This window comes from Macaca mulatta, chromosome 15 (genome assembly GCF_049350105.2).
Source record: "Macaca mulatta isolate MMU2019108-1 chromosome 15, T2T-MMU8v2.0, whole genome shotgun sequence".
Lineage (NCBI taxonomy): Eukaryota > Metazoa > Chordata > Mammalia > Primates > Cercopithecidae > Macaca > Macaca mulatta.
In genome coordinates, this window is record NC_133420.1 from 12,552,024 (window position 1) to 12,576,032 (window position 24,009).

The window sequence follows — 24,009 nt, forward strand, 5'->3', positions numbered from 1 at the left end:
CCCTGCATCCTCACCAGCATTGGTCTTGTTACTACTTTTTATTTTAGACATTCTGATAGGTGTATAGTGACGTGGCTCTAGTGTGCATTTTTCTGATGGCTCATGATGTTGCACATCTTTTCATGTGCTTATATGTTATCTGAAATGTCTCTTCAGGTCTCCTATTCATTTTCAAACTAGATGATTTGGTTTCACTGCTGAATTTTGATAGTTCTTTATATATTATAGATATGAGTCCTTTATCAGACATGTGGTTTGCAAATAGTTTCTCCCAGTCTCTAGCTCCTCCTTTCATCTTTATTTTGTATTTCACGTTTTAATCCATGATCTATTTTGAGTTAATTTTTGTACGAGGTATGAGGTTTAGAGCAGAGTTCAGGGTTTTTTTCGTATGAATAATCAGGTAGTCAGTAACTTTTTTTAAGAGACAAGGTCTCACTCTGTCACCCAGGCTGGAATGCAATGACAAGATCAGAGCTCACTGCAGCCTCGACTCCTGGGCTGAAGTTATCCTCCTGCCTCAGTCTCCTGGAGTAGCTGGCACCACAGGCAGGTGCCACCGTAACCAGTTCATTTTTTTAGTTTTTGTAGAGACAGGGTCTTGAGCCATGTTACCCAGGCTGGTCTGGAACTCCTAGGCTCAAGTCATCATCCCACTTATATGGGGCCAGGCAGTGGCACATGCCTGTAATCACAGCACTTTGGGAGGATGAAGCAGAAGAATCACTTGAACCCATGAATTCCAGACCAGCCTGAGAAACAGAGGGAGGCCCTGTCTCTGCAAAAATTTTAAACATTAGCTGGGCATGGTATTGTACACCTGTGGTCCCAGCTACGTGGAAGGATCTCTCGAGCCTATGAGGCTGAGGCTGCAGTGAGCCATGATCGGACCACTACACTCCAGCCTGGGAGAAAGTCAGACGCTGTCTCCAAAAAAAAAAAAAAAAAATCCTAGAGCATCACCCATATTAAAGACAGGTATTGTCTTTTTCAAATTTAATTACTGTTATATAATGGACATGTAAAATGTCCAGTTTGAAAGTTTGAAAATATATAACTCTAAGTATTCTTACCTTAAAATTCTGATTCCTACCTAAGATATTGCATACTGTTTACATAAGTATCACAATGCCTGGACAACAACTAAAAATGTGTAAGAGTAAGAAAAATGAGCATGTATGCCTATTAATTAAGGTATATTTCCCCCTTATTACATAAAAAAGTCATCACTGCAAACCCCTATGACCGTATCGAAAGTAAACCTACAGTTTTACTTCTCTATATTATAAAATGCAAGGTTAAAACTCAAATACTAAACATTTCCTGAAGCCAAGGGTAGTTTACTTAAAATAAATGCCTAGGGTCTATATCAAAAATATGAAAAAGCTAGCTACTTCATAGCCATTCCAATCTAAGTTCAGCTTTTTTTTAATTGACACATAATTGTGTACTGTACATATGTATGGAGTACACAGAGTGATGTTATAATACATGTTATGTATGTGATCAGCATAATTAGCATATCCACCATCTCAAACATTTATCATTTCTTTGTGTTGGTAACTTTCAATACCCTTCCTCCAATTATCTGGAACTATATATTCTTTTTTTTTTTTTTTGAGACAAAGTCTTGCTCTGTTGCCCAGGCTAGAGGGCAGTGGTGTGATCTCAGCTCACTGCAATCTCCTTCCCAGGTTCAAGCTATTCTCCTGCCTCGGCCTCCCTGGTAGCTGGGATTACAGGCACCCACCACTATGCCGGCTAATTTTTGTATTTTTAGTAGAGACGGGGTTTCACCACGTTGGCCAGACTGGTCTCAAACTCCTGACCTCAGGTGATCCACCCACCTCAGCCTCCCAAAGTGCTAGGATTACAGGCATGAGCCACCGCGCCCAGCCTGAAACTACATGTTCTTGTTGACTATAGTCATCCTATGTTATAGAACACTAGAACTTATTCCTATCCAGCTATAATTTTGTATCCTTTAACAAATTTCTATCTCCCTCTTCCCCCACCCTTCTCACCCTCTAGGATCCTCTGTCTACTTTCAACTTCAATGAGATCCACTCTTTTTTGCCTTCCACATAAGAGAACATGTGCTGTGTAACTTCCTGTCCCTGGCTTATTTCATAATATCTTCCAGTTCCATCCATGTTGCTGAGAATAACAGGACTTCATCCTGTGTTATGGCTGAATAGTACTCCATTGTGTATAAACACCACATTTTCTCTATCCATCATCTGCTGTTGGACACCGAGGCTGATTCCATATCTTGGCTATGGTGAACAGTGCTGGAGGAAACATAGAGGTGCGGATGCCCCTCTGACACTGATTTCCTTTTCTTTGGGTATCTACACTGTAGTGGGACTGCTGGATCACACTGTAATTTCATTTGCAGTTTTCTGAGGAACCTCCATACTGTTTGCCATAGTGGGTGCCCTAACTTACTCTTACTCTTTTTCTTTTTTCTCTTCGAGACAGAGTCTCACTGTGGCCCAGGCTGGAATACAGTGGTGCAATCTCGGCTTGCTTGCTGTAGCAGCCGCCTCCCGGGTTCCAGTGGTTCTCACGCCTCAGCCTCCTGAGTAGCTGGGATTACGGGCACCCGCCACTACACCTGGCGAATTTTTGTATTTTTTAGTAGAGATGGGGTTTCACCACGTTGGCCAGGCTGGTCTTGAACTCCTGGGCTCAAGTGACCCGCCCACCTCAGCCGCCCAACAGTGCTGGGATTACAGGTATGATCCACCGCTCCCAGCTAATTTTTGTGTTTTTAGTAGAGACGGGGTTTCACCATGTTGGTCAGGCTGGTTTCCAACTCCTGATATCAGGTGATCTGCCCGCCTCGGCCTCCCAAAGTGCTGGGATGTCAGCGTGTGCCCCACGCCCAGCCAGCTGCTCTAGTGTACACCCCCCTACAGTGTGTAAGAGCTCCTTTGTCTCCATATCCTCGCCAGCACTTGTTACTTTTTGTCTTTTTGATAATACTCATCCTAACAGGTGAGATGATACCTCACTGCGGTTTTGATTTGCATTTCTCTGATTATAAGTGATGCTGAGCATTTTTTTCACATATTTTTTGGCCATTTGTATGTCTTCTTTAAAGAAATGTCTGTTCGATTGGGTGTGGTGACACAAACCTGTAAGCCCAGCACTTAGAACGCTAAGGCAGGAGGACAGCTTGAGCCTTGACCAGCCTGGGCAGCATAGCAAAACCCTAGCTCAAAAAAAAAAAAAAAAAAAAAAGGAAGAAGAAAAAAGAAATATCTGTGTCTGTTCAGCTATTTGACCTCCAAAAACTAAGAGCCCATTTTGTAATCTAACAACCTGCCTGATTCAGAGACAATCTGTGTTTGGTTCTACTCTGCTACTTCTTATGTGACTTTGGGAAGTTCCCTTAGCCACTTTGAGCTCAATTTTCTCAACATTAACCAAGAATAAGTACCACCTGCCTCTGCTGGTTAACGCTGAGGACTGAAAGGAGAACCTCCACAACGCCACATGACAATGCCGCCTGGCGGAAGCCCCTCAATGCGGGACTGGTAGGATCATCTGAAGCTAACTACAACTTTCCTTTCCACTGTCCCAGGCTCACTCTGCATACGATTAGCAAGGAATAGAGAATAAAGGAAACAGAAATAATTGCTTAATTTTTAATAAGAAATTTTTAAAAAGCTGAGGTGGTGGAAAAATAGGAGGGAGAGGAGGGGAAGGAAAAGCAGTCGGTCACAAGTTTTAGTCCAGGGCTCATACCTGGCTTCCTCACTCAGGCAATCACCAGTCCCCACCCCCTGGGGAGGGGTACTTTCTCGGCTGGCTTCACCCACATGGAAGGCACTGCCACAGGTGTTCAGAAACCAGGAGCACCTTGAAATGGGCAATGTGCTTTGGGTAGGAGACCTGCAATTTCCCCAAAGAAACCACAGCATAAAAGTGACCCACATAGGAGGCACCAAGGGCTGTAAATACTTGGTGGCAAAAACTGATGTCATACCTGCTGTACAGGAGACACACACCCAAATAAATCTTGCCAAAATAGCAGAGAAAAAAATACAGCAGACATCCAGTGCCATTCTGTTACAGAAATATTTATATCCCAAAGCCAGGGACCTCTCTGAAACACTGTGTTTATTTCCACGTTTCATGGAAGTTGTTTGAGTGCGCTCACGTGTGTGTCAACAAACTTCCAGTCCCTGCTCTAAACCCTGTGGCTCCTCAGCAAAACCCAAAAACAAATATCAGTTTTCCTTCCAAATGAGAAGTTTCCTGACTTAGCGAAACCAGCATCAAATCCACTTATTATGAGATAGCTGATTACAGGCGAAGCCCTCTAGTCCCAGGATGACTCCCCTCCTGCATGAGCGGGAAGGATGGGCATAGCACTGGCCTGCCAGACCACATCTCCAGGCAGTTTGAAACCATTGCTGCTCAGGTGAACCATGATAAAAATCAAAACCAAGTATCTCTGAAAAGTGTACATGTCAAGAACCAGACCTCGGACCAGACTCAGCAGAAATGGATGTTGCAAGGTTTGTTCAGAGACCTCCTCTCCATGCCCCCTTTCCCCGGGACCTCCCTCCTTGCACTAGGGGCCCAGGGCCAATGGACCTCTCCCTTATCTCTAGCCCAGTGCATTTTCAGGAACAGCTCCCAGACTCTACCAGACCCTGAAATGTATTCACTGAATGCACTATTTCTTCAAATGATCATAAATCATCTGACTATAACAATTGTTTTAAAAGTGTTCTCTCTCTCTCTCTCTCTCTCTCTCGGGAATTCTGTCATGAGTTTGAGCAAGCAGCTTTGCTTCTCTCTACTGCAATTCTATCATTTGCAACATGTTAACAATTACTGTGTTCACCCATAGCATTGTTGTAAAAAGCCTTAAGACCCACTTCATGTAGCCTGCCTGGAGCACAGACGCTGTCACATGGTAAATGCCCACTGAAGGTGAGTTATCTGTAGCTATTATTACCCGCCACTCCAGCGAACAAAAGGAGTCGATCAGGTCTCATCGTATCACCATGAAAGGATGTCCATGTAGACTGCGCAGTGGGAGTAGGGGGACTCAGTGTTTATCAGGTACTATTTTGTTTTTTACAAAGTGTACATATATATTTGTAGGTACACTGGAAAAGATCTGGAAGGAAATACACCCAGTGTTAATAGTGACTACCCCAAAGACACATTCATCCAAACACACAACAGAAAAACACTATCTTTCTGCCTTCCATATCATTTGAACTATTTTCAATAAGCATCTATGGCTTTTGTAAAGTTTTTGAAAGGAATTTATTACAATTTTTTCTGGAGAAACAAGCAGGAGCATGAAAAAGGTGGAAACAGAAGGTAAAATGGAATGGGACTTAATGGAATTGAGTCCAAGCCAGGCTCAGCAGGCACACGAAACACGCACCTCTCACTACAACTCAACACCAGCTCTCTCTTCTCTTGGTCCACTGGCCCAAGACTTAGAGATAAAATGTTTATTGTGATCACATCAATCACACCAAGGAGCTTGGAACCACCCTTCCAAACTCCTCTGGTTCTGTGTACCTGCCCGGGGCTGTTAGTTTTTCTCCTGTGTCTTTGCTGGACTGTAATCCCCTAGTGGTGGAAATGCACCCTGACACTCAGCCATCATCCCCACAACACTCAGCACTGCATAGAGACCAGGGCAGTGATGTCCACTCGGACTGTGATTCCACTTATAAAACAAAGGACCAGGGACCAGATGCGACTTGTCTTTGGTAACTCACCAGCTGTGGCTTGAACCAGAACAAAGCCAGGTCTCCTGATGCCCAGAAAAGAGCTAGTGCCTGTCCCACTAGAAACGCGGTAAAAATGTTTTGCTTGCTGTGAAAAGATGCACTACTGGAGAAGATGGGTGTAACTTCTCATGGAGGCATTCAGCCCAGATCACCAGGAAACAGAGCTGCCGGATGAGACACTCGGCGCAGACCACCAGGAAACGGGCTGTCGGATGAGACACTCGGTCCAGATCACCAGGAAATAGGGCTGCCGGATGAGACACTCGGTCCAGGTCATTAGGAAACAGGGCTACCCGATGAGACACTCGGCCCAGGTCACCAGGAAACAGGGCTGCTGTAAGAGACACTCGGCCCAGGTCACCAGGAAACAGGGCTGCTGGATGAGACACTAAGCCCATCCACTGGAAAGGAAATCTGGCTGGGCAGTGGAGGGAAATTCACACAGCCCAATGGCAGCAACAACATGAACAAAAAATACCTGCCTGGAAAGCTATAGCCTGGCTAGCAAATTCGAAACAGAGCCACAATCCTAGCAGCACACATCACTGCAACACAGGGCTTCAGTCAGTGTGCGCACACTTTAAGTAGAAATGTAAAATGTCCATGTTTTATGGAACAAGGGGGCTATTTGTGTGTGTGTGATGTCAAAGAAAACAGCTGAGAAGAAACTGTTGGCAAGGAAATAGAAATAGGCGCCCTTACACATTGACAGTGAGACAACGGTATGGCCCTAACAGAAGGGAATCCAGCAACACCCATCAACATTTAAAATTCGCAGAACACTGGATCCCACAATTCCATTTCTAGCAATGCATCCTATGAACATATTCACGCAAATATGCAAGAATTATGTACAACTCAGCATTGATTAATCCAAACGGTTGGGAACAACCTAAATACTTACCGGTGGACAACCGTGTTTATCTTATGCCAACATCTGTGTTTTTAAAAACAAGACACATAGGCTGGGCACAGTGGCTCACTCGTGTAATCCCAGCACTTTGAGAGGCTGAGGCAGGTGGATCACTAGGCCAAGATATCCAGACCATCCTGGTCAACATGGTGAAACACCGTCTCTACTCAAAATACAAACATTATGTGGGCGTGGTGGAGCACACCTGTAGTCCCAGCTACTCAGGAGGTTGACGCAGGAGAATCGCTTGAAGCTGGGAGGCGGAGGTTGTAGAGAGCTGAGATCACGCCAGCCTGGTGACAGAGCAAGCCTCTGCCTTGGAAAAACAAACAAACAAAAACTGGCAAGAGTGGTCACAGAGCAGTGATGGGAGTAGGACTGCCTTTCACTCTCCAGGACCTTTTGAATGTCGCTCATATTACGTATTCAAAATATATGACTATAGCAAATATTTTCAAAGTAACTATGAAAAACTGGGAGAATAATAATATCTAACACACAGGACTGCTGTATAATTAAAGGATGAAAAACATTAAGCACTATCAGAGTTCAAAGGAAGAAGGATTAATTCTAGCTTGGATGTCACAGCGGGGATCATGTAAAGGAAGCGAGTATTTCAAGTCTTGAAGGATGGAGAAGATATAAAGAGGCAGAAGTGTGGAGACGATGTCCCAGATGGAGATAAGAACATAGGCGAAGACGATGGCCCAGATGGAGATAAGAACATAGGCGAAGACGATGAAGAGATGAGAAGCTACAAATTCTAAGTGCAGCTCTCAGGCTGCGCTTCACAACAGGGCCTAGGAAACAAGCTGGAGCGCAAGGCTCATGGCGGGAATGGAAACACTGAAACCCAAACTTGCATATCACGACCTGATCATGAGCCTTGAATGCCAAGCCAGGGAACCTGTCCTTGATCTTAACAATGAAAAATCACTTGGCCGGGTGTGGCAGCTCAAGCCTGTAATCCGGTGCTTTGAGAGGCTGAGGCGAGAGGACTGCTTCAGGCCAGGAGTTTGAAACCACTCTGGACAACACGGCAAGACTCTATCCTTACAAAAAATTTAAAAATTAGCTAGGCAGGATAGCACACCTGTAGTCCCAGCTACTCAGGAGGCTGAGGCGGGAGGATCACTTGAGCCCAGGAATTTAGGGTTACAGTGAGCTGTCAGGGCACGCCTGCATTCCAGCCTGAGCAACAGAGCAAGGGCATGTCTCAAAAATCAAATAAAATGAAATAAAATCACTACAAGTTTGTATAGACATAAAGTATAAAATCATACCCTATATGATTTAATCCAGATATATAATATAAATTAGAGAGGGAGAAGAGAAATTAGGAAGCTATTATAAGAAAACGACACAACTAAGACACAAGCAAGGGCCCTGGGCTCACGGCGCTATCTTTATATAAAGGAATGAACTACCACGTTTATTTTCATGGCATCACCAACTTAGATACAGGATACAGTATTCTGGAACCATCTCTGTATCAGTCAAATCAGATGGCCATAATACCGTAGGCAAATACCATAAAAAACACCATAGGCTATGTGGTTTAAACATTAGTTTATTTCTCACAGCTCTGGAGGCTGGAAGTCCAAGATCAAAGTGTCGGCCAACTCAGTTCCAGGACAGGGACCTCTTCCTGGCTTGCAGACAGCCACCTTTCTTCTTGTTTCCTCACACCAGCGCAGTGGGAGCTCTCTGCTTTCTCCTTTTTTTTTTTTTTTTTTTTTTTTTTTGAGACAAAGTCTTGCTCTGTCACCAGGCTAGAGTGCTGTGGCACAATCTCAGCTCACTGCAACCTCCGACCCTCTGGTTCAAGCAACTCTCTGCCTCAGCCTCCCGAGTAGCTGGGATTACAGGCACGTGCCACCACACCCAACTAATTTTTGCATTTTTAGTAGAAACACGGTTTCAGGATGGTCTCAATCTCCTGACCTCATGATCTGCCCACTTCAGCTTCCCAAAGTGCTGGGATTACAGGTGTGAGCCACCACACCTGGCCTGGTTTCTCTTCTTCTAAGGGCACTAATCCTGTCAGACCAGGGCCCATGCTCATGACCTCATCTAACCCTAATCACCTCCCAAAGGTCCTACCCCCTAATACCATCACACTGGCAGTTAGGGCTCCAGTACAAGAATCTGGGGGAGACATAAACATTCAGTTTATAACAATGTCTTTTCAATCCTGTTGAAAAAAACAACCAAATGAGTAGGCGACAAAGTACCTTATATGTAAACAAGTCGGGACTTTTCATATTTCTGCTAACACATTAAGGTCAATTTAAAATGTCTTATAACAAGAGTCAGAAGCAGAGATAAATGAAAGTTAGTTACTCTGCATTTTAGGCGCACATTGAGCTGTCTTTCAATGACATTGTGGTACAAGGAACACTGCTTTCTATTCCTGGTTTTGTCACCAAAAAAGCTGGAACATTTCCCTGTATTTCCATTTATCTTGAAAATCACTGGGCTGACCTAGCAGACCTCCAAGGTCCCTTCCATTCACAAATTCCACAAATAACTTCCTACCAACAGATACTACACAAATAAACCACACTGACGAAGGGGAAAGCTAACACTAGCAAACAATGAGATGCACACAAGACAAGACGTATAGAGAAGTGGATCAACCACAAACTGGTGGACGATGAGCCGGCGGTGGATGAAAACACATTCCCTATCGATGGACAGACAGGCAAGGGCGCCGAGGTAGTATTGTTGAAGACTTCCTATTTTAGACCTTCAAGATAAATGGCCCAATTGTTTATATTCATTCTGATTAAATGTGAACGTGAAAACTTCCTCCAGGGGACACAGACATCCCAATGTATCCAATTTGTCCTTTGATATTTTTACTGACAAGAAAAATAAGGGACTGAATATACAAACAGATCATGCCTGATCATATGTAGAAAGACAGAACTCAGACCACAACCTGTAGCTGCCCACCCAGGAAACCAATCCCCTATCTACAGTAAACAGCCAGGAGGCCAGCCAGGCTAGCACTTCAGACAGGAAGCCAGACTGCTCTCTATCCACAACCCAGAAACTAAGAAACGACTCTGTCCTAGGTGGCCAGGACTTGACTCAAAACTAACAGCCACCCTAACTTTGGCCCCTGTTTCCAGTTAGGATCATTCAGAGAAAGCCAAATATACCCCTAATCAACCAAGGACACTCCGCTTCTGCACAGCCGCCTCCAGCCCTCACAACAGCCTCCACTGGGAGCCGTTCTTTTCCATCCTGAAGCTTCCCCACTCCTCATCCGCCATTCACTTGCATATCAGTCTGTGCCACACGCAAGTGATGGTGCCAACTCCCTTGCCACAGCAGTTCTGAGAAAGTCGCCTCTGCCTGTCTCATGTGGGCAGCCTTCCATTACTTCCCCCAAAAAACAAGTCTTAAATGAGGGGCTTCTCTCTATATGGCCACGCTATACAATTCAGAAGCCCAGCATGGCAGATTCCAAGCCTGGAAAGACCATACACCCCTCAGGTCCTCTTTCCACAAAACACAGCTTCCTTAAGTTCTTCAGTCACTCCCACCAACCAGGGAAGGAACCACGTGTTATGGAAAGATCAAGGGCCTTGACGTCAAACTTCTGGGTTCATCAAGTACTTCATCTTTCCACTTAAGAAATTACATGGCCTCGGCCAGGCATGGTGGCTCACACCTGTAATCCCAGCACTTGGGGAGGCTGAGTCGGGTGGTTCAACCGAGGTTGGGAGTTCAAGACCAGCCTAACCAACATGGAAAAACTCCATCCCTACTAAAAATACAAAATCAGCCTGGCATGGTGGTGCATGCCTGTCATCCCAGCTACTCGGGAGACTGAGGCAGGAGAACCACTTGAACCTGGGAAGTAGAGGTTGTGGTGAACCGAGATCACGCCATTGCACTCCAGCCTGGGCAAGAGCAAAACTGAGTCTCAAAAAAATAAAAATAAAAATAAAAATAAAAAATTGACGTGACCTTGAACAATTTTCTTAACTTCTTTAAGCCTCTATCTTCATCTTCAATAAAATAATTTTACCTCCAAGATTGCATTAAATGGAATCCCACAGGAAAAACAGCTGACAAATTTAGGGGCCCAACAGCTGAGCACTCCTACTGTCGCCCCACTTTACTCCAAGAGAGAAGCGCAAGATGTCCAGAAAAAGCCTGTTGATCCCTACACCTCAGCATCCTGTGTTCACACAAGGTGCAGTGACATCCAGACTTACCGGGGTCACCCAAATACAAGACATGGTTTGATTTTTCAACTTAGGTACACATGACTTCTAACGTTCACCATATATGATCCATAATTTAGAAGAGATTTTCCTACACTACCCCGTGGTTCTATTTTAGCAGACTTAGATATGCCATAATAGCTCACTCTCTTAAGCCCTCTTCAGTATCAAAAACAAAACTTTAATCTGTAACACAGTTATCAGCAGTGAAAGTGGAAAAGGTACCTACGAGTCAAAATGACCCTCTGCCCCGCCCCGCCCTACAAAAAGCTGTTCAGGAGGATTTGGGCTGCTTATGAGAATGCTGTCTGTATTCCCAGGGACAGACAAACGCCTACCCTGGTTAGAAGCTGCGCTGCTCAGCCTCCGGGCTAGAAAGCTCCCCACGCCCTCTACCCAAGGAGAAGAGAAGCAAATGGGGTGGCCAGGCTCCAGGATGTGCACTGTTTAGTGTGGTTTCTGCAGTCCAGGTCACCGCCATGGGTGAAGCTCTTCCTTCCTTCTTTTCCACCCAAGTGGCCAAGGTCCTACGGCTGCTGTGGGGCCTCTTCCCTATGAGTCAGCCTAGCCATTGTTCTTCTTCTTTTTTTTTTTCTTTTTTTGAGACGGAGTCTCACTCTGTCACCCAAGCTGGAGTGCAGTGGCGTAATCTTAGCTCACTGCCACCTCTACCAACCGTGTTCAAGCAATTCTCCTGCCTCAGCCTCCCAAGTACCTGGGATTACAGGCACCTGCCACCACGCCCAGCTAATTGTTGTATTTTTAGTAGAGACGGAGTTTCAACTTGTTGGTCAGGCTGCTGTCGAACTCACGACCTCAGGTGATCCACCTGCCTCGGCCTCTCAAAGTACTGGGATTACAGGCATGAGCCACTGCATCTGGCCGAGTCAGCCCAGCCATCCTGACTTTTTGTTCTGGTAAAATTACTGTCTTCCACGTCTACCTTCCAAGTAGCTAAATCAGAGATCTGGCCCTTGGAGCAGGCTTGAAGAATCCCTGTTTTTGGTCCTCAAGAGGTCCTACCAGGGTCTGCGACAATTCCAAGACTTGTGTTCTTAAAGAGGAAAGAAACCTCACATACACGGCTCTCGCAGAGCTCAGGTGAGCCCGTATCGGAGGCAAGGCTTGGGAGGCGGCCCTAAGGTTTGGGTGTGCCATCTATGATAACAGCTAAGAGATCTGAAGCCAGCTGTCTGGGTTCAAACCTCAATTCCAACAGCACCGGCTGTGTGATGTTAGACGACGTCCCCAGCCTCTCTGTGGTTCAGTTTTCTCACTGTAAAAGGGCCACAATAATAGAGCTGCTCTAAAAATTAAGTGAATTGGTGCATATAAGGTATTCAGAACAATGCTTGGTACATGGGGGAGTTCAATAGACACGTATTGAACAGAGTAACTTAGCAATTAGTAAATATACTCATGCAGGCCAGGCGCGGTGGCTTATGCCTGTAATTCCAAAACTTTGCGAGGTTGAGGCGAGACGGTCACTTGAGCCCAGGAGTTTGAGACTAGCATGGGCAACACAGCAATATTCCATCTCTAAAACTGTGTGTAACATACATGTCTATATACACTCAAATGTTCACAGTGTATTTATAGTATACAAAATAGCTGGAATACTGAGTTAACTATTCACAATGGTTACTTCTAGAGAAGGCGGAATGCAAATTTCAGCTTTTTACCCCACACGTATATTCTTGTATCATCTGAAATATTTAAGCAAATTGTATGTATAAATTTGCCCCGAAACACATAGCAGAATAATGTAGTTTTGACTCAAAAATCTTCATATCATGATGGAATTGTCCTGTGAAAGTAAAGTTAGAGAGATGAAAAGCCTGCCTCCAGCCTAAATGCTCATTCATATGACCTATATTACACAAACCAATGCAGACGCCCCAATCCTTTCCCCACTGTCATAAGAATTTTTCAGTGAACTGCATTCCCCTTTACAAACTAGATGATAGTTAGAGTTACCAGGCAAGAACGTGGATCCAGTTCTGCTTTTTCAAAGCCCAATGTTCCTCCCATAATAGCAATGCATTCTTCAACCGGTCAACTGCCCCCAACACCTGAGCTCTCTGTTGTACACAACTCAACGAGGCCTGGGAGAAAGCAGGTGCAAATTTCACTTACTCAGTAACAACACATCCCACCTGATTCCTCTGCTGGGCTAGTTCTCAAGTCATCTTTTTCTAAGCTTTCATTCGGCTCTACCACACGTACCTAGGCTGGGTAAAACACTTTACCAAGTTTTTTTTTTCGAGACGGGGTTTCACTCGGTCGCCCACGCTGGAGTGCAGTGACGTCATCTCGGCTCAGAAGCCAGCGCCCGGGTCCATGCAGTCCCCTCCGCGGCAGACGCGGGGAGCCGGGGAGCAGTGGGGACCGGCCCCCACCCGCAGGGCGACAGGGACCCCCGCGCAGGCCCACGCGGTATCGCAGCAGGCGCGAAGCCCCCGGTGCCACCCGAGGCCGAGACAAAGCCCAGGCGCAAGGACCTCGGATCCCGACTTCGGACCCTGTGGAATCCAACTCGGAGCCGCCACGCCCGGCGTAGAGAACCCCGCCCGGTCCGCAGACCCCGTCACCCAGTCTCACCTCAGGCCGCCCGCTCACAGGGCCCGCTCCTCGCCGCGGCGCCTGGGCCGACTGGAGCGCAGCTGAGCAGCCTACAGAGCGGAGGCAGCCTCAACAATGGAGTCCCGGGGCGGGGCCGCCGCCGCCGCTTCAGCGCGTGTTCCCCGCTCAGGATCCGGCTCGGAGCAAGGAGCTGCAGCTGGCGCGGGGCTGCGGCCGGGACACACACCCTGCAGGTGCACACGGCCCCGCCCGCCGCCCGCCACCCCGCCCCCAGCGGAGGCGGGCGCCCAGGGCCCGCCCCCCGGCCAACGGAGAGCGAGCTGCACGGAGAGGGCGGGGCCTGGGGGAACAAATGGAGGCTGGGCGGGGCGGCGCTGGGATTGGGCGTACCGTGTCCCGCGGGAGGACTGGACCCAAGAGCTGACCGGATCCTGGCCTTCTAGAAGACCCAGCTCAACGTCCACCTGCAGTCTGGTCTACAGGACGCGCTCATCTCAAGCCCAGAACTCAGGCTTTTAGGGCAGAGAGCGAGAGACAGGCTTGCTTTACAAAAAAGGAAACTGAGGTCCAAGGAATAGGATTGCCTGCTACCGGAAGTCACGTAGTCCCATTCACTCGTTCACCTTGTCATTCAGCAAACATTTGGAAGCACGTATGGTGGGCGTTAGGACTGAAGAAGGGCCGGGCGCGGTGGCTCGCGCCTGTAATCCCAGTACTTTGTGGGGCCGAGGCAGGTGGATCACTTGAGGCCAGGAGTTCGAAACCAGCCTGGCCAACAAGATGAAACCCCATCTCTGCTAAAAATACAAAAACTTAGCCGATCGTGGTGGCGTGTACCTGTGGTCCCGCTACTGGGAAAGCTGAGGCAGGAGAATCGTTTGAACCCGGGAGGTGGAGGTTGCAGTGAGCTTAGATCGTGCCACTGCATGTGCTCCAGCCTGGGCGACAGAGTGAGACTCTGTCTCCAAAAAAAAAAATTAATAGATGGGAAGTAGAAGCGAACTTAGGCCTTCCCTGAAGGAGCTCGGCCAAGGAGTACCTGAAATGTCTCTGCATCTCTTTAAGGTCTGATAAAGGAACCAGGAGCAAGCACTAATCACTTCCCTTTCCTGCCTCAGAGCTTTCATGTGTTTGCTGTTCCCCACCCGAAATGCCAAGTACCAATGGTATTTATTTATAGAAATGGGGTCTCCCTATGTTGCCCAGGGTGGTCTCAAACTCCTGGCCTCAAGCTATCCTCTCGTCTCAGCCTCCCCAAGTGTTGGGATTACAGGCATGCACCACTGTCCCCAGCCCTGATCGTCTTTAAAACCTCTTTCCTCATCTTATTTGAGATTCCTGCTTCATGTGCCCCCACACCCTTGGTTTTTCTGTACCTCCATAGCTGCTCTGCCCAACTTGTATATGTCTGGGCTCAGGCCAAATGCCCTTCCATTTGCAGTGGGCACTGCCACAGGAAATCTCATGCCCTTCCGGGCTTCACAAACCATCCACATGCTCTGCTGCCAGCCAGAGACATCCATCCCAGTCAGATGCCCAGCCCTGACCTTTCCCAAAGCCCCAGTTGGACACAGGGAAGCATCTCCAATTTTCCGCGGGCCAAAACAGAGTGCTTTATTAGTGCCCTAACCTGCTCATCCACATTCTTGTGATTCTCTGTAAACAGCCCCTCCATCCACCCAGCTGCTCAGGTGAAAATCTCAAATCCTCCTCCAGTCCTTCCTCCCCGAACCTCTCATGCAGCCCTCTGCCTTCCTAGGACACTGAGCACCCCTCACTCCCAGCACCAGCTGGGGTGCTGTCTGAGTCGCTGCCACCCACTTGGCATGAAGTGTGACCTCTCGCCCGGTGTGGTGGCTTACGCCTGTAGTCACAGCACTTTGGGAGGTTGTGGCGGGCAGATCGGTTGAGGCCAGGAGACTGGGACCAGCCTGGTCAATACAGTGAAACTAAAATACAACAATTAGCCAGGCATGGTAATGCGTGCCCATCGTCCCAGCTACCCTACCCAGGAGGCTGAGGCAGGAAAATTGCTTGAACCTGGGAGGCAGTGGTTGCAGTGAGCCAACATCACACCACTGCATTCCAGGCTGGGCAACAGAGTGAGACTCTGTTGCAAGTTAAAAAAAACAAAAAACAAAAAAACCCAAAAAAACACACACCAAAAAACCACAAAAAAACAAAAAAACAAAAAACGAAGAAGGAGAAGTGTGACCTCTCTAAGGCAAGGCAGTGTCCCACTCTGATTCACTTCCATGTGCAAAACAGGACCTGCACCCTGAAGGCACTCACTTAGGGAGGCTGCTGGGATGGGTGGATGCACAGTTAAGGTCTTCATGGTGGCTGGGGCTGACCCCATCCCCATCGCTTTTCCCACAGACACCTGTACACTCATCACTCCCACACTCTGAAAGCCTGGCCCCTAATCTGATTTGCCTAACAAGCTCCCCAGATGAACAACACATGCTTCCCTACCTCTCCCCTGCTAGGGCCCCACCGTGTTCTGGGATGTACTCAGGGATCAGGAGAACAAAACCTCAGGGAGTGAAAGGACATTCCAGGATGCAGACCTCTGCATCCCCCTCCATGCCCTCACCCCTGCCTGACACACCCTCACCCCTGTACCTGGCCAGCTCCTACCAACCCTTAAATTCTCACCAAGTTCAGTGGTGGCAGCCACACCCTAAAGTGACTGACTTCCCAATAACCTATGCCCTTGCATAGTCTTCCTGACCTTGGGTACGAGCAAAACCGGTGACTGGCTTCTAACCCATAGAGCCTGGCAAAAGCAATGCGATGTCACGGTGCATCACCTTCGCACACTAGAGAGGAAGGTTCCGCCTGCAGGCGCTCCAGGAAGGAGATGCTGTGCTGAGAAAGGACCTTTGGAGGGGCCCCCGTAGGCAAGGAAGCAAAAAGCTGGGCCCTTGCCAAGCGGGTCTGAGGAAATGAATTCTGTCAGTAACCTCAGTGGACCTGGAAATGGATTCTGCCCTGGTGGAGCCTCAGATGAGGATGCCTCCCAGCTGCTTGGCGTGAGATCCCAAACACAGGATGCGCTAAAATGTGCTCAACTACTAGCTTGCCAAAATTGGCTTAAAGGTGTGTTTTGTTTTAAGCTTCTCAGTTTTTAGTTACTGCCTACAAAAGTGTTAAAATGTGAGACAATAACTTAGGTCCCCTCCCCATCACACATTCTTCTTTCTGGCATTCATCACAATTCTACTTATTGATTTAAAATCTCCCTCTTGACTGGGTGCAGTGGCTCAGGAGTTCCAGACCAGCCTGGCCAACATGGTGAAACCCCATCTCTACTAAAAATACAAAAATTAGCTAGACGTGGTGGTGCAATCCTGTAATCCCAGCTATTCTGAAGGCTGAGGCAGGAGAATTGCTTGAATCCAGGAGGCAGAGGTTGCAGTGAGCCGAGATGACACCATTGCACTCCAGCCTGAGTGACAACAAAACTCTGTCTCAAAAAAAAAAAAATTGTCTCTTGCCACTAGCATGAAGGTCCCATGAGAACAAAAATGGAAACTCTTGCTCATAACAGTGTCCCAAATGCCCAGCACGGTGTAGTTCTAGGGAAGTGGGTCGATGGTGGACACTGCTGGTTGGAGGACCCAGCTGGCCCTCCCAGCTGCCTTCTCCCTAGTCTGTTCCATTATAGAGAACAGAATAGTTTCTTGCCTTTCCAGAGTCCCTCTTAGTGGGGATCGGCCAAGTGACATTGTCTTGCCCCGGGAGACATAATTGGAAGTTGGCTGAAAGGTTTCTAGCCGTGGTGTGCTGGGGTGATTTGAACCAGGACATGAAAGCTGACCATCCATTGTTCAGGAATTCTGCAAGTTGATTGTTCAACACATTCAGTACTTAGAAATATCAAATAATATGAACTCGCAAATTAAAAAATGCATTAGACCAGATACAGTGGCCCACGTCTAACACATTGGAAGCCTGAGGCAGGAAGATCACTTGAGACCAGGAGTTCAAGACCAGCTTAGGCAAAAAAGGAAGACCCTGTCTCCACAAAAAATTATAAAATTAGCTACGCATGGTGGTTTGTGCATCCAGTCCTAGCCACTCAGGAGGCTGACGTGGGAGGATCCCTTGAGCCATCTGTTCAAGGCTCCAATGAGCTATGATAGTGCCACTGCACTCCAGCCTGGGTGACAGAGCCAGACCCTATCTCAGAAATAAACATATTTCATATATTAATAAATTTATAATAAATGTATATTTATATACACATTTATGTATTGTAATTATATATTTAGACATAAATACATATTTCTTGCTTTATTTATTTATTTATTTATTTTGAGACGGAGTTTAACCCTTGTCGCCCAGGCTGGAGTGCAATGACGCAATCTGGGCTCACCGTAACCTCCACCTCCGGGGTTCAAGTGATTTTTCTGCCTCAGTCTCCTGAGTAGCTGGGATTACAGGCACGCACCACCACGCCTGGCTAATTTTTGTATCTTTAGTAGAGATGGGGTTTCTCCATGTTCTCAGGCTAGTCTCAAACTCCTGACCTCAGGTGATCTGCCCATCTCGGCCTCCAAAATTGCTGGAACTACAGGTGTAAGCCACTGTGCCCAGTCTATACGATATATTTATATATTATAATTATGTATATTAATTTTATATAATTATATATAAATATACAAACTTCCTTCCCTTCTCTTGTTTCTACCTACAGTCAGTCCCATGACTTCAAATACTATCTACATGTAATAATTATAAATGTATATTATATATATACATATATATATATATTTTTTTTTGAGACGGAGTCTCGCCCTGTCGCCAAGCTGGAGTACAATGGTGCAGTCTCAGATCACTGCAACCTCTGACTCCCGGGTTCAAGCGATTCTCCTGCCTCAGCCTCCCAAGTAGCTGGGCTTATAGGCACCCACTACCACGTCCAACTAATTTTTGTATTTTTAGTAGAGACAGGGTTTTGCCATGTTGGCTAGGTTGGTTTTGAACTCCTGACCTTAATTGATCTCCCGCCTCGGCCTCCTAAATTGCTGGGAATACAGGCGTGGGCCACCTTGGCCAAAATATTTTTCTGTTTACAAGCATTTTACATGAGAGGAAAGTGGAGAATAAATCATCTGACACTCTACTGTAAAATAAATCTTTGTGCCTCTCTTCTTTTCATCTTTCCTAAGTGTACATATTACCTAAATGTCTTTAGGTTTTGGTCCCTCCGTGAAAACTTTACAGGGTGTTGTGTCCTCAGCCACCCTCCTGTCTTTCTCTAGTCCTGGAATTTTAAAACTGTCTGGGGATGACCCAGGATACCCACAGTGGCCATGTCTATTGGAGGGTCTAGTGACTATCAGCCCCGGGGTCATCTCATCGCCAAGGACAGCCTGAGGTAGGGGGTAGAGTCTCTCAGGGGAGCAGCTGGATGCTCTTGACCTTGGAGGAATCTCTTGGTATAGTTTTATCTAAAATGGTGACCCCTTGGGATTATTAAAATTTTAGGACATTAAAATGAATGGACAATTCAACGTAATGTCATTAAAATTAGGTCATTAAAACTGTTCCTCCAGCCGGAGCTTTTATTCCTCGGAGACACATTGATGGTCTGCCAATGGGATACTGATATTGAGAGGAAAAGGCAGAAATGATTTCTGCTCTCTAGATTGTCTCAGACTTGTGAAGAGAGAAAAACTGTCCCAAAGGACAAGGAAAACCCACCCCAGAGAGGATGTGCAATAACCTGAACATGAAAATGCACTGAAGGCGCACAGGAGGACAAAGAGCAGTGCCAGTGCCTCCTACGTGGTCACTGAGCACTTTACTGAACAGGATGGGTGTCCCGAGGGATAGAATGGCTGCCGTGACACTTAGAAAGCTCTGTGTTGGAGTCAGCACTGCCTCTCCCTGAGTTTGTTACCTTGAAAAGGTTTGTCCGCTTATTTGTGTTTCAGTTTTTCATTGACTGTAAGATACATTTTATCAGTACAGCTTGAAAGATAAACATACTATTTCCAAAGAGGCAAGGTAAAATGGTGTATTTTATTTGCTAAAAATTCGTATTTATTTCTTCCCCAGAGTGAGTGTAGTAAGTTTTAAAGGTCTGTTCTTTTTAAGGGTAATTTCAAATGGAATTGTAGGACTTAGCTTTATCAATGTTACTGGTGAAATAAAAGTGTGATAGATAAATTGATGATTTACAAAGATTCACCAAAATGTCAGTTGTAGCATGGTGAAGAATTAATGACAGTGGACACATCTGTATCCTCTTATCTGGATATTCGAGGGTTTTGTTTTGTTTTGTTTTGTTTTGTTTTGTTTTTGGAGACACTGTCTTGCTCTGTAGCCCGGCTGAAGTGCAGTGGCGCCATCTCTGCTTACTGCAACCGCCGCCTCCCAGGTTCAAGTGATTCTCCTATGTCAGCCTCCCGAGTAACTGGGATTATAGGCACCCACTACCACACCCAGCTAATTTTTGTATCTTTAGTAAAGAGGGGGTTTTAGGCCTGACACAGTGGCTCAGGTCTGTAATCCCAGCACTTTGGGAGGCCAAGGTGGGCCGATCATGAGGTCAGGAGTTCCAGAGCAGCCTGACCAACATGGTGAAACCCTGTCTCTACAAAATATACAAAAAAATTAGCTGAGCCTGGTGGCAGGCATCTGTAATCCCAGCTACTCGGGAGGCTGAGGCAAGAGAATTGCTTGAACCCGGGAGGTGGAGGTTGCAATGAGCCAAGATGTTGCCACTGCACCCCAGCCCAAGCGACAATGTGAGACTCCGTCTCAAAAAACAAACAAACAAACAAACAACAGAAAGACGGGGTTTTGATATGTTGGCCAGGCTGATCTCAACCTCCTGACCTCAGGTGATCGCCCTCCTCAGCCTCCCAAGCTGCTGGGATTACAGGCATGAGCCTCCATGCCCTGCCCATTGTATTTTCTTTTTATTCCCTAAATTTTAATATGTTTGAGTTTGTCTGTTCCTTTATCACTGTTTTCTTACATAAAAGAAATTCTGCCTAATCCTTCATAAAAAAAAATCTTCCTGTAACTTCTGAAAGTGTTCTGGTTTTATCTTTCATATTTGAATGGATGATAAGTTGATTATGGCTCACGGAATAGAGAAGAATGCAATGCATTTTCCCAATTAGATGCCAGCCTGGTTTGCCTCATATTTTAAAGTGCATGTGATTTCTTTTTCTATTCTACAGTGCCTACTCTATCATTCCTTGACTTTCCATATAAATGCTGGGTCATTAAGACTTTCTTTTCCCTTGGTCTGCTTGCTCATCTCTCTGCTAATACTGTGCTGTCCTGAATATTTTCGTTTGAAAATCTTAGAAGTATGTTAGACAAGCCATCACTCTTTTTTTAGATGGCTAAAAATCATTAGACATTTGTCATTTTTACTACGTGTGAAAAAGTAGTTTTTCTTGCCTAAAAACAACCTGATTTGGGAATTTATGTGATTTCATAGGAATAGCATCTGGAAGTGATGACATTAATGTCATTTTAAAAAACATGTGTCGTATTTCCTCTTATTCTTTTCTGCCTTGACATTGTGCAATAGAAATTTTAAAAATTGTTCTATTAGTATTGTCAAATATCAATTATTGGTTTTATTTACTACTCAATTAAATTTAACGAGCCTACTCTGTCTTGGTGCAATTACATGGAATGGGCTCAACTCCCCAGTTAACAAGTGACAGCACGTGTAAAATATTGTCTACCAGGGAAACTCATTGAACACTTAGTGTTCAGACAGTGTTTTGGTGTCTGGTTCCCTAAGCACCACTGCAGTGACACAAAATAATAGACCTTCAGCAGAAAAAGTTTTGGCAAATACATTGCATAAGCCATTTACATGCAGTGAGTCATTCTTATTAGGGTTGGTGGAATCCCTTTCAAAATGTAAGTTACTAATATAAAGATGGAACTTTGCGAGCAGACGTTTTTAAGAATAAGTAGTCTCAGGACTGATAATATTAACTCCCTTATGCACATCAGGTAGGACTTTATTATGACAGATACTAGAAATGTACAAAGTGAAGTTAAAAGGTAACTCCTCGCAGCACATCTTACTCCCTGGATTCTCTAATAAGATGGGTGTTTCTAATTTGCTGTTGCCTTTTTGAATAGTTAGATTCTAGCATTAGTACTGCTGTATGGGAGGGAGTATGTGTGAACAGAGTAAGAGTTCTGACAATCAAGGCACAAAATAAATGCTTGGAAATTTTAGAATCATGCAAACAGCTTATGGATTGAGTACAGATTCCCAGTGCTGTCAGTCTCACCCATCCTTCTATCCCCATGTGTGGAATGTTCTAGGACTCCATGGCTTTTGAGGATGTGGCTGTGAACTGTACCCAGGAGGAATGGGCTTTGCTAGATTCTTCTCAGAAGATTCTCTGCAGAGAAGTGATGCAGGAAACCTGCAGGAACCCGGTTTCTGTAGCTGAGAATGACAACACATTTCACTTAATTACAGAAGTATTTCCCTATCATCAGTGCTATTTGTGATTTGGAATGTGGCAAGGGAATGATTTGGTGAAGAAATCAGGCATGGGCACTGTGTACAATGAACATTAAATCTAGTAATGTTTCTATAGTTTGTAATAATTCATGATAATTTTGTGGGTCTGTATTTTAGGAAACAAATGGAAAGACCAGAATATTGAAGACCACTTCGAAAAACCTGGGAAAGATATAAGATAACTTGCACTGAGAAGAGGAAATAAAGTCCTCTGAAGGAATCTTAGCTTGTCATGAACTTAAAAACAAGCAATCAAAACAAATGAGAGTCACTTGAAATTTATTTCTTTTTAGAAAAATTTCACCCGAAATGCAATGTACTTCAGTGTAGCAGTCAGTGTTTGGAAAACAGTTTACTTGAAAATAGTACTACAAAATTGTGTACATGAATGTTACTAATTTGGTCATAGCCATGCAAGTGGTAGCTGTGTTTTCAGTAGTAACCCATTTACTTTCAAATAATTCAGTCATGGAAAAAAAAAAAAAAAAAGCATTTTCCTTGGTATTGGTAGCAGTGTAAGTCCAAGACCTATTAGTAAGTAGAAAGTTATTAAACCAAGCAATAATTATGTGCTTTACATTTGTTTTTACAGAAATCATATCATACAGAGACTGTGTGAAAGCAAAGACGGTAGTCAGTATGGACTGTTGTCAGCCAAATTCCAATGCTTGATCTGAATGAGAACATTTCTGCTGGATTAAAACAATGTGAATGAAGTATTTGTGGAAAAGTCTTTGTACGTCATTCTCTCCTTAATAGGCACATCTTAGCTCACTCAGGATACAAACCATATGGAGAGAAGCACTATAAATGTGAACAGTGTGGGAAACTCTTCGTTTCTGTTCCAGGTGTTAGAAGACACATGATAATGCACAGTGGAAATCCAGTTATAAATGTACGATATGTGGGAAAGCTTTTTATTTTCTCAATTCATTTGAAAGACATCAGAGAACTCACACAGGAGAAAAACCCTATAAATGTAAACAATGTGGTAAAGCGTTCACTGTTTCCGGTTGTTGTCTAATACATGAACGAACTCACACTAGAGAGAAACCCTACGAATGTAAGGAATGTGGAAAACATTCAGATTTTCTTGTTCTTTTAAGACGCGTGAAAGGACTCACACTGGAGAAAGACCCTATACATGTAGCAAATGTGATAAAGCCTTCAGCTGTTCCACTTCCCTTCTTGACCATGGAAGCATTCATACTGGAGAGAGACCCTATGAATGTAAACAATGTGGCAAAGTCTTTAGTCATTTGAGTTCCCTTTGTAACCATAGAAGTACTCATACTGGAGAGAAAGCCTATGAATGTAAACCATGTGACCAAGCCTTCAGTCGTCTCAGTTCCCTTCACCTCCACGAAAGAATTCATACTGGAGAAAAATCCTATGAATGTAAGAGATGCGGTAAAGCCTACATTCGTTCCAGTCATCTTACTCGCCATGAAAGAAGTCATGATATAGAGGCTGGGTGTAGTGACTCAGCCTATAATCCCAGCACTTTGGGAGGCCAAGGAATGTGTATTGCTTGAGCCCAGGAGTTCATAACCAGCCCGGATTAAAACAGCGTGAAACAACCTGGGCATCAAGGTGAAACCCTGTCTCTAGAAAAAATAAAATAATGCCAGGCACGGTGGCTAACACCAGTTACTCGGGAGACTGAGGCAGGAGAATGGCACGAACCCAGGAGGCAGAGCTTGCAGTGAGCCGAGATCGCACCAGTGCACACCAGCTTGGACGACAGAGCGAGACTCCGTCTCAAAACAAATAAATAAAAATAATTAGCTGGGCATGGTGGCACATTTCAGTTGTCTTAGTTCTTTTTCAAGGACATAAAAAGCAACGTTGGGTTGGGGAAAGCCCTGTGCATGCGGATCACGAGGTCAGGAGATCGAAACCATCCTGGCCAACATGGTGAAACCTCGTCTCTACTAAAAATACAAAAAGTAGCTGGGTGTGGTAGCATATGTTTGT

The 24,009-nt window shown here is 45.4% G+C and overlaps 1 pseudogene; it reads left to right on the forward strand.

The window, feature by feature from the left end:
• LOC114675847 (uncharacterized) overlaps positions 1-23,567 on the forward strand; it is a 30,795-nt pseudogene extending 7,228 nt beyond the window's left edge.
• Positions 23,568-24,009: the final 442 nt, after the last annotated feature.